The following is an 8,512-nucleotide window of genomic DNA, read 5'->3' on the forward strand; positions in this document are numbered from 1 at the left end:
TGGATCATTTGTGTTAGGAAAATAGATTAAGCTAATACGAGGGAAAATTTATGTTTCATGTTTATTTGGAAATCAAGTTTATTCTCCAATTAATAGACCCACCATATGTGAGACACTCTAAAATTAACATCTTAGGTGCAAAGCAACCTAAATAGACTAAGGTGGCATTTAGTTTAGGGATTTAGGAATAAGGAAATAGATTCTCAAATCTTATGTTTTGTTGATGGGAATGGAACCAAAATTTTAGAATGAAACTTTAAAACTTGGAAATTGATGAAACTCACCTCTTCCCTTAGGTTTTGATGGAAATGAATATGAAAATTAAGTTTTGGGCAAAAATGTTGGTGTTAAGAAGGTGAAAGGGTGCCTCTTCCCCTTCACTTTCCAACCCTTTTTCATCCTCCATTAATGGAGGTAGAGGAAGATGAAGAGTCATCTTCCTCTATTAAAAAACGTCCAAGGCAATTGGTGCAATGAGGAAAAGAGAGCAAGAGGGGTGCATGCATCAAGAAAGGTTGCTGCGTTGTGTATGCAGATGGGGTCGAAGCACATCAGAAGTGCTGTCAGAATTTTTTCGAGACTATGTGTCAGAATTTTGCAGAGAAGAAGAACATCCAAGGCATGAGATTTGGTTTGTGAATCATGAAGAACTTTCTGATTCGTTTGTGATCGTTCTTCCGACAACAAGTGGTTCGTGATCGTTTTTCCTACGACAAAGGAAGATCAAGATCTACTACGGGAGATCACTGTGAGTTTTACAAATTTTATATTTCCATATTTTTCATGTTTTAGAACTATCAACAATGGTATCAGAGAACAAGTTGTAAAAGTATGAAAATAATTTGTATTACTTCGCCTAGAAATCATAACTTTGTGTTGAAAACTTCCACCCGAGCCAACAAATGGCTTGCGAACGATCGCTGCGAGAACCAACGATCAGACTATGCGCCGGCGGTTGTGTTACGTGCTACCAACCATGTCGGAAAGAACCGGTGACTGCTACTGACCATGTGTTTCTCACGAAGAAATGGTCGTAAACACCGGCGACCAAGTCGCGAGGATAGTCATAGGTGTTCTTGGCCTGCTAGCGCTAGAAATGACGCTAGAAAATCGACAGTTGATTGTCATAATCGGCAACCACACCACTGCATGGGGCAGTATAAATGGCGTCGGCATGCTCATGGCCGTGTCTTCGGAGGAAGAAGTCGGCGTTCTTCGGCGTTGGACAGAAGACGCCTGCTGGAAGGTATGCCGGCGATGACATTCTAGATCTAGCGAAGGATTCCCATCTAGATCTGGCGAAGGATCCCATTCGGAACCACCGGTTCGACGGTTCCAGGCAGGTCGACCTTTAACCTTAACCGCCCAAGACGGTTACGGTTCATGGTTCAGAACCGCCGGTTCACGGTTCGTCACGGTTCGCCGTTCAAGATTAATATGTTAAAAAAAATTAAAAATTAAAAATTAAACATTAAACATTAAAAATTAGAAATTAAAATTTATTAAAAAAAGGGCTTGCACTTATTTAAGTTGCCTACGTATCCCTTTAGGGGAATCAAAGCCCACGTAGTTCTTTTACATTTTTATCCTTTTACATTTTCATTCACTTCCATTTCCTGTTCATGTCGTATTTGTTCCTTCAGTTTCAAAATCTCCAACTTCGTCATTTGAAAGTTGCATTCCTTGGATTCTTTTCTCCGCTCTGGTCCAATCGTCCAGTAATGCTTGGGCTTCCAATGAGTCGGGAGACAAAGTTGATCGTCGTTCATCTAATATGTTGCCGCCGGCATTGAACGTCTGCTCCACAGCAACAGTTGACACTGGACAAGCTAAAATTTCTTTTGCGATCACGGAGAGAACGGGAAAGCTTTGAGCCTTCTGTGACCATCACTTTAAGATATCGAAGTTTTCACTATCTGCTTCATTAAAATCAAAAGAGGTCGTAAAATAATTCTCAAGTTCCTGTGTGGAACTTGAGGATCCTCGTGGACGTTTTGTCCATTCTTTTAATAAGAGTTGTGCTTTTGTAAGTTTTAAATTACTACTAGTAGTTTGTTGAATTTCAGAAATATTAATTTGTGTTCCATATTTTACATAATATTGATTATAAATATCATATAAATAAATTCTAACATTATATATAATATTAACTGGATTACTGGAAGAAGAATCTTTAATTAGAATTAAAGCGTCATAATATAAAGTTAACATTTCTTGTAAAACTTCTAATTTAAATCTAGGATCTAAAGCAAATGCAATTAAATAAATTTTAGGAATTAAATAAAAATATTTTTCCCATTTAGTTTTCATAGCTAAGATGCAAGGAGATAAAAATTCATTATTAATATGTTCATTTAAAACTAATACTATATTAGAAAAATTTTCTAAAACTAATTGAGCAGTGGGATAATAAACACCGGAAAGTTGTTCGGTTGCATCATTAAATACTTTTAAAATTTCACAAATACTAATACAAATATTCCATTGTTGTGAAAATAAATATATATTAGTGTTAGTGTTTTGTGCAAAAAATGAACATAATAATTCTTTATATTGAAATGAATTTTGTAATAATTGGTATGTTGAATTCCAACGTGTTGGTATATGACGTGGAAATTTTTTAGGTCTCATTCTATTAATTTTACAAAACCTACCCCATTGTTTTATTATAGATGGATGAGACCATAAATAAGAAATTGCAATTCTAATTGGTTTAATATAACTTTCTAAAAATTTTAAACCATCTTGAACACATAAATTTAAAACATGACATACACAACGAATATGAAAAAATAAACATCCAATAATAGGTTGACAAACAAATTTTAGATCATCTAAACAAGCGGTATTAGAACTAGCATTATCCAATGATATTGAAGATATTTTATGAGTTAAACCATATTCTTCTAAAATTAAACATAATAATTGTGCGATATTATGAGCATTATGTGATTCATCAAAAACTCTATAAGCTAATAATCTTTTTTGGAGGTTCCAAGAGTTATCGATCCAATGGCAAGTCACACCCATATATGAATGTGTTTGCCAATGATCACTCCAAATATCGGAAAATAAAGAAACTTTATTATCTAATTTACTAAATTCATCAATTAAATTCTTTTTTCCTTGTTTTACTAATTTTTTAATTGTACGAGTAAGTGTAGTCCTAGGAACACGTTTAGCACATGGATTAAGAGATTCTTTACAAAAATCTTCAAATGTGCATTAAGATCCAAAACTAAAAGAAAGATGTTCTACGGAAACAAATTTAGCTAATGATTCTCTTAATTTATTATCCAAATATAAAAATAAACCGGAATCGGTACTACTACTAGTTGAAGAAAATCTTGATAATTGTGTTTGAGAACGGTCGAGTCCATATTCCATTGGGTGCTTCGTTTCTACATGTCGTTTCAACGACCCATAGCCGCCGCCGGCTTGGAATTTGTAGGAAGCATTGAAGTGCTTACATTTTGCACGCATTTCTCCCGACGAAAGAGTGACCTTCTCAAAATATTTAGTAAAAATAGAAGACTTTAGAGGCGGAAGTTCCCGAACCTTAAAAGTAATTGCATCGGTACTTCCTTGTGTTTCGGGTGTCGGATTCGGAAGATGCTCGATCTCATCATCGGTGGATTGAATGTTGGGGTCCTCCTCCCGCAGATTCATTATTTGCTTTCCCTTCCGAGCTCGAGATGATGTACCTCCGCGGCCTCCGTCCATTGTAATTGAAAATTGAAAATTGAAAACGAAAGCGTGTAGAGATTAGAGAATACGAAAATGAGATTAAGAGTAGAGAAGATGTGTGTGAAAAATGATGAAATGAGCTCTCTATTTATAGAGTTTTGATAGTAACGGACACTAAATCATAGCCATTGATCAAAAAACGGTCAAATGATCCTAACCGTTGAAAAAAAATACCCAAAAAAATCCTCCCAACAGCTACGAACCGCCGGTTAACCGGCGGTTCCAACGGCTATGAACCGCCGGTTAACCGGCGGTTCAAGCCGTTTAAAAAAAAACAAAAAAAAAAAATTTGTGGCTGAACTGCCGGTTCAACCCGCCGGTTAACCGGCGATTCGCCGGTTTTACAACCAATGAACCGGAACCGGCCCGGCAACTTGCCGGGCCGGCCCGTTGACCTGGTTACGGGCCCGGGCCGGGTCCGAGCCAGACCCGGCCAGGGGTCGGGTCTACCCTCCAAGTGATGAAATTTTCGCCTCGCGATTCGTTCAAAATAAACCAACTTTCCCATCTCCAAACCAACTCGAACCACGAAAACGATGACTCCAACCTGTACCGGCTCGAGAATCGACCGTTGATGTCAGCTCATCTCCTCTTGGATCCTTTTCCCCTATTTGCGACACGAACTCGAAGTGGGAGGCAACATCCCCAAAACGGCTTTATTTCACGCCGCCCGAGGTTACAGACCTAAAACTCTCATCTCTGTCCTCCGTCGTCTGATTGCTGACCAACGACAGGAGATGTAGCAGAAGTGAGGACAAATACAAGCTACTAGCAGCTACCAAACTTTATTAAAAATATGCTGTCAATATAGTTAAAATCACACATATAATCCAAATTAATTCATGGGATTTTTAAAAATCAACTAAAAGATACATACGAAATACGTGAAAAATTATCATTAGAAACATCATATATACTAGTCGACCATCGATGAACTGATTGGATTAATCAACCAAAATTTGCCTTAGCCATTATGTATTGAACAGTTAAAAGAGTCTCTATCATAATCAGATAATAGGAAAAAGTTATAACAAAACCTGTAGCTACTTGTAGTAAAAAACAAATAAGTGTGATCCTCCTTAAACAATAAAATATGTTGACATGAGAAGGAACATATTTACTGGTTATATCATCTACAATCGCCTGAATGTCTAGACATTCCTCAAACTAATCATATACTTTATTAAGATAGGTAATCCAAAACCAGGAAATACCCCTCGGAGAACCGTTTATGAGAATTTCATTTCATACGACTCAAGCAGAAACATACAAATGTTGATTTCAACATATATGTAATAGAAAGTTCAAAACTTCCTAGCTTAGCCACTTGATTTACTCCGACCTAAAGATACGAAGTAAAAAAAAAAAAGACAGAGTAAGTACAAATTCTCCCAAATTGTGACCACCATATGATCCGTTATATAAATAGGTAAATGTTCTTTTCCATTAGGAATAGCGATTGTATGACTAATCATTATATTGCTAACCATTGTCCCCAGGGCGTAGCACAGATGGGGAGTGCATGGTTCTGTGGCTGAAAGGTCCAGGGGTCGATCCCCGGGGTGTCACTGCCTGGGGTTAACGTCTCCGCCATGCACTTTCCACCTGTGTACCTGCATTTACCTCCCTCCATATCCGTGGAACCGACTCTAGGGGGGCCGCTGATGTGACGGTTCCACAAATCATATGGCTAATCATTTAATATCCATTTGTATGTTATGGAATACATCAAAGTCTTCTTATATTCTTATATCTTATAAAAGTAAGAACTCAGCGGGATCTTACCCTCCTTTGTCTGTTATAGGAGAATTAATTATTACAAGAGTCATATCACCAACTTGAAAAGGGCTATGCATGATGGTGCAACAGTTATAGGATATTTTGCTTGGTCACTTCTAGACAATTTCGAATTTTGAATGGAACCCGGGCTATACATCAAGATTTGGCATAGTATATATAGATTTCAAGAACAAGCAGCGATTTCCAAAGAATTCGGCTTATTGGTTCAAAAAGATTATAGAGAGGAAGTAACATCAAGCTTTCGAGTTCCATTCAATTCAAGTTGTGTCTAGATTACCATTCAATTCAAGTTGTGTCTAGATTACTTATTAGTTTAATAAGGGTGCAAATTGTGCACGGCAAGGGATCCTAGTTTTTGTATATAATATATGCAAAATAATCTCATTTTCTGTTCCTTCGTTAGCAATTTTTCTAATGTTAGATAATTGACATTCTGATTTGTCTTTGTGTTTAAATTAAATAAGATAGTCATTTATTAATTTATTGCCCATGTATAAAATTATCTAGTGTCATCCAATTATAATAATAGTGTCATAAACTCAATTTATAAGAGAATTGCATTATTCATCCAAAAAAATCCATAAATTTCATAATTATGGTTTATTAATTTATATAATCATTATATAATTATTAATAACATAGAAACGTACATTTAAAAATTTAACTTAATGATTTTTTTATTTTAAATTTATGTTTAAACTATTGATAACTTAAGAATTATGAAAATAACACACATTAAATATTTAATAATATAAAAATAATTTGAATATGCCTAAAACATTAAATAAGATAATAATAAGAATAAATAATAAATCTGTTTTATAGAGAGAGAGGGGATAATAATAATTAAAATTTACTAAAATTTAATCTAATTAAAATTAATTAGGAAAATAATAATAATATAATTAATAGTTAATAAGAAAATAGATTTATATGATTATATAGAATTTATTTAAATTTTTAAAAAATTTAAAATAAAATTTTATTATATTTTAATGTAAGTTTTATTATATTATATTTTAAATGATTATATTTTGAGAAAATATATTTTATTTATCAAAATCTAAATTCTAAGTGTCTATTAGCTATATTTCTTGCAAGATTCACATTAGCTCCAAATAGTCATCCTTGGGTATGGTTCCTATTCTTCATGTTAGATTTTACTGGGCAACTTTTTAGAGCATGTTGTTTGTTGTTGATTTTTAGCTTGAATGGGTAACTAGGTTTAGGTAAGTTGATTCATTGGTAGGTAAGTGGCCGAAAATGATTATTTTCGATTCACACAGATTCAAACAAGTTGATTCTGAATACCAATATAATCATGTCCAAAGTTGGATTATGTGGATCATTTGTGTTAGGAAAATAGATTAAGCTGATACGAGGGAAAATTTATGTTTCATGTTTATTTGGAAATCAAGTTTATTCTCCAATTAATAGACCCACCATATGTGAGACACTATAAAATGAACATCTTTGGTGCAAAGCAACCTAAACAGACTAAGGTGACGTTTAGTTTAGGGATTTAGGAATAAGGAAATAGATTCTCAAATCTTATGTTTTGTTGATGGAAATGGAACCAAAATTTTAGAATGAAACTTAAAAACTTGGAAATTGATGAAACCCACCTCTTCCCTTAAGTTTTGATGGAAATGAGAATGAAAATTAAGTTTTGGACAAAAATATTGGTGTTAAGAAGGTGAAAGGGTGCCTCTTCCCCTTCACTTTCCAACCCTTTCTCATCCTCCATTAATGGAGGTAGAGGAAGATGAAGAGTCATCTTCCTCTATAAAAAAAACGTCCAAGGCAATTGGTGCAATGAGGAAAAGAGAGCAAGAGGGGTGCATGCATCAAGAAAGGTTGCTGCGGTGTGTATGCAGATGGGGTCGAAGCACATCAGAAGTGCTGTCAGAATTTTGTCGAGACTATGTGTCAGAATTTTGTCAGAATTTTGCAGAGAAGAAGAACATCCAAGGCATGAGATTTGGTTTATGAACCATGAAGAACTTTCTGATTCGTTCGTGATCGTTCTTTCGACAACAAGTGGTTCGTGATCATTTTTCCGACGACAAAGGAAGATCAAGATCTACTATGGGAGATCACTGTGAGTTTTACAAATTTTATATTTCTATATTTTTCATGTTTGAGAACTATCAACAATGGTATCAGAGCACAAGTTGTAAAAGTATGAAAATAATCTGTATTACTTCGCCTAGAAATCATAACTTTGTGTTGAAAATTTCCACCCGAGCCAGCAAATGGCTTGCGAACGATCGCTGCGAGAACCAACGATCAGACTGTGCGTCGGCGGTTGTGTTACGTGCTGCCAACCATGTCGGAAAGAACCGGTGACTGCTACCGACTGTTGGATCGAGAAGCGCTAGAGGGGGGGTGAATAGCGCTCGTGGCTATTTCGTTCGATTATCGAAATCGTAAAACACTCGAGTAAAAACGCAGCGGAAATGAAAGAAATACAAGCAGATGAACACAGTGGATTTACTCGTTCGGAGCCTGTGACGACTCCTACTCGAAGGTCCGCTATCCTTGATCGCTTTCGGTGGGCAACAACTATAAGTTCGTTAAGAGTATTACAAACTAATTACAATTCAAAGCTGTAAAAAGATTATACCGACAACAAAAAGATTAAATCCGAAGCTCCGGGTTGTCGGGGTGTCGTTGCAGCACTTCTGGATTGAGTCGTTAGCAGCTTGTCGCAAGGAGATTGCTTAGATAATTGTTGTTGTGTTGAAGCTGCACCTCAACCCTGCTTTTATATGTGGTTCCGGGCGCCTGGATCCCTTCCGGGCGCCTGGAGTGTGACGTGGCCAACCAACCGGGATGCTCCACGTGGCGAAGTCACGGTAGGGATAAAGTTTGGTCCCGGGCGCCCGGACAGCCTTTTTCCAGCAGGCTCCTCACCTGCAAACAAAGGTTAGTCCGAGCAAAATACCCTGCAAGACAGTGTTAG

This window comes from Zingiber officinale, chromosome 5A, assembly GCF_018446385.1.
Source record: "Zingiber officinale cultivar Zhangliang chromosome 5A, Zo_v1.1, whole genome shotgun sequence".
Taxonomy (NCBI): domain Eukaryota; kingdom Viridiplantae; phylum Streptophyta; class Magnoliopsida; order Zingiberales; family Zingiberaceae; genus Zingiber; species Zingiber officinale.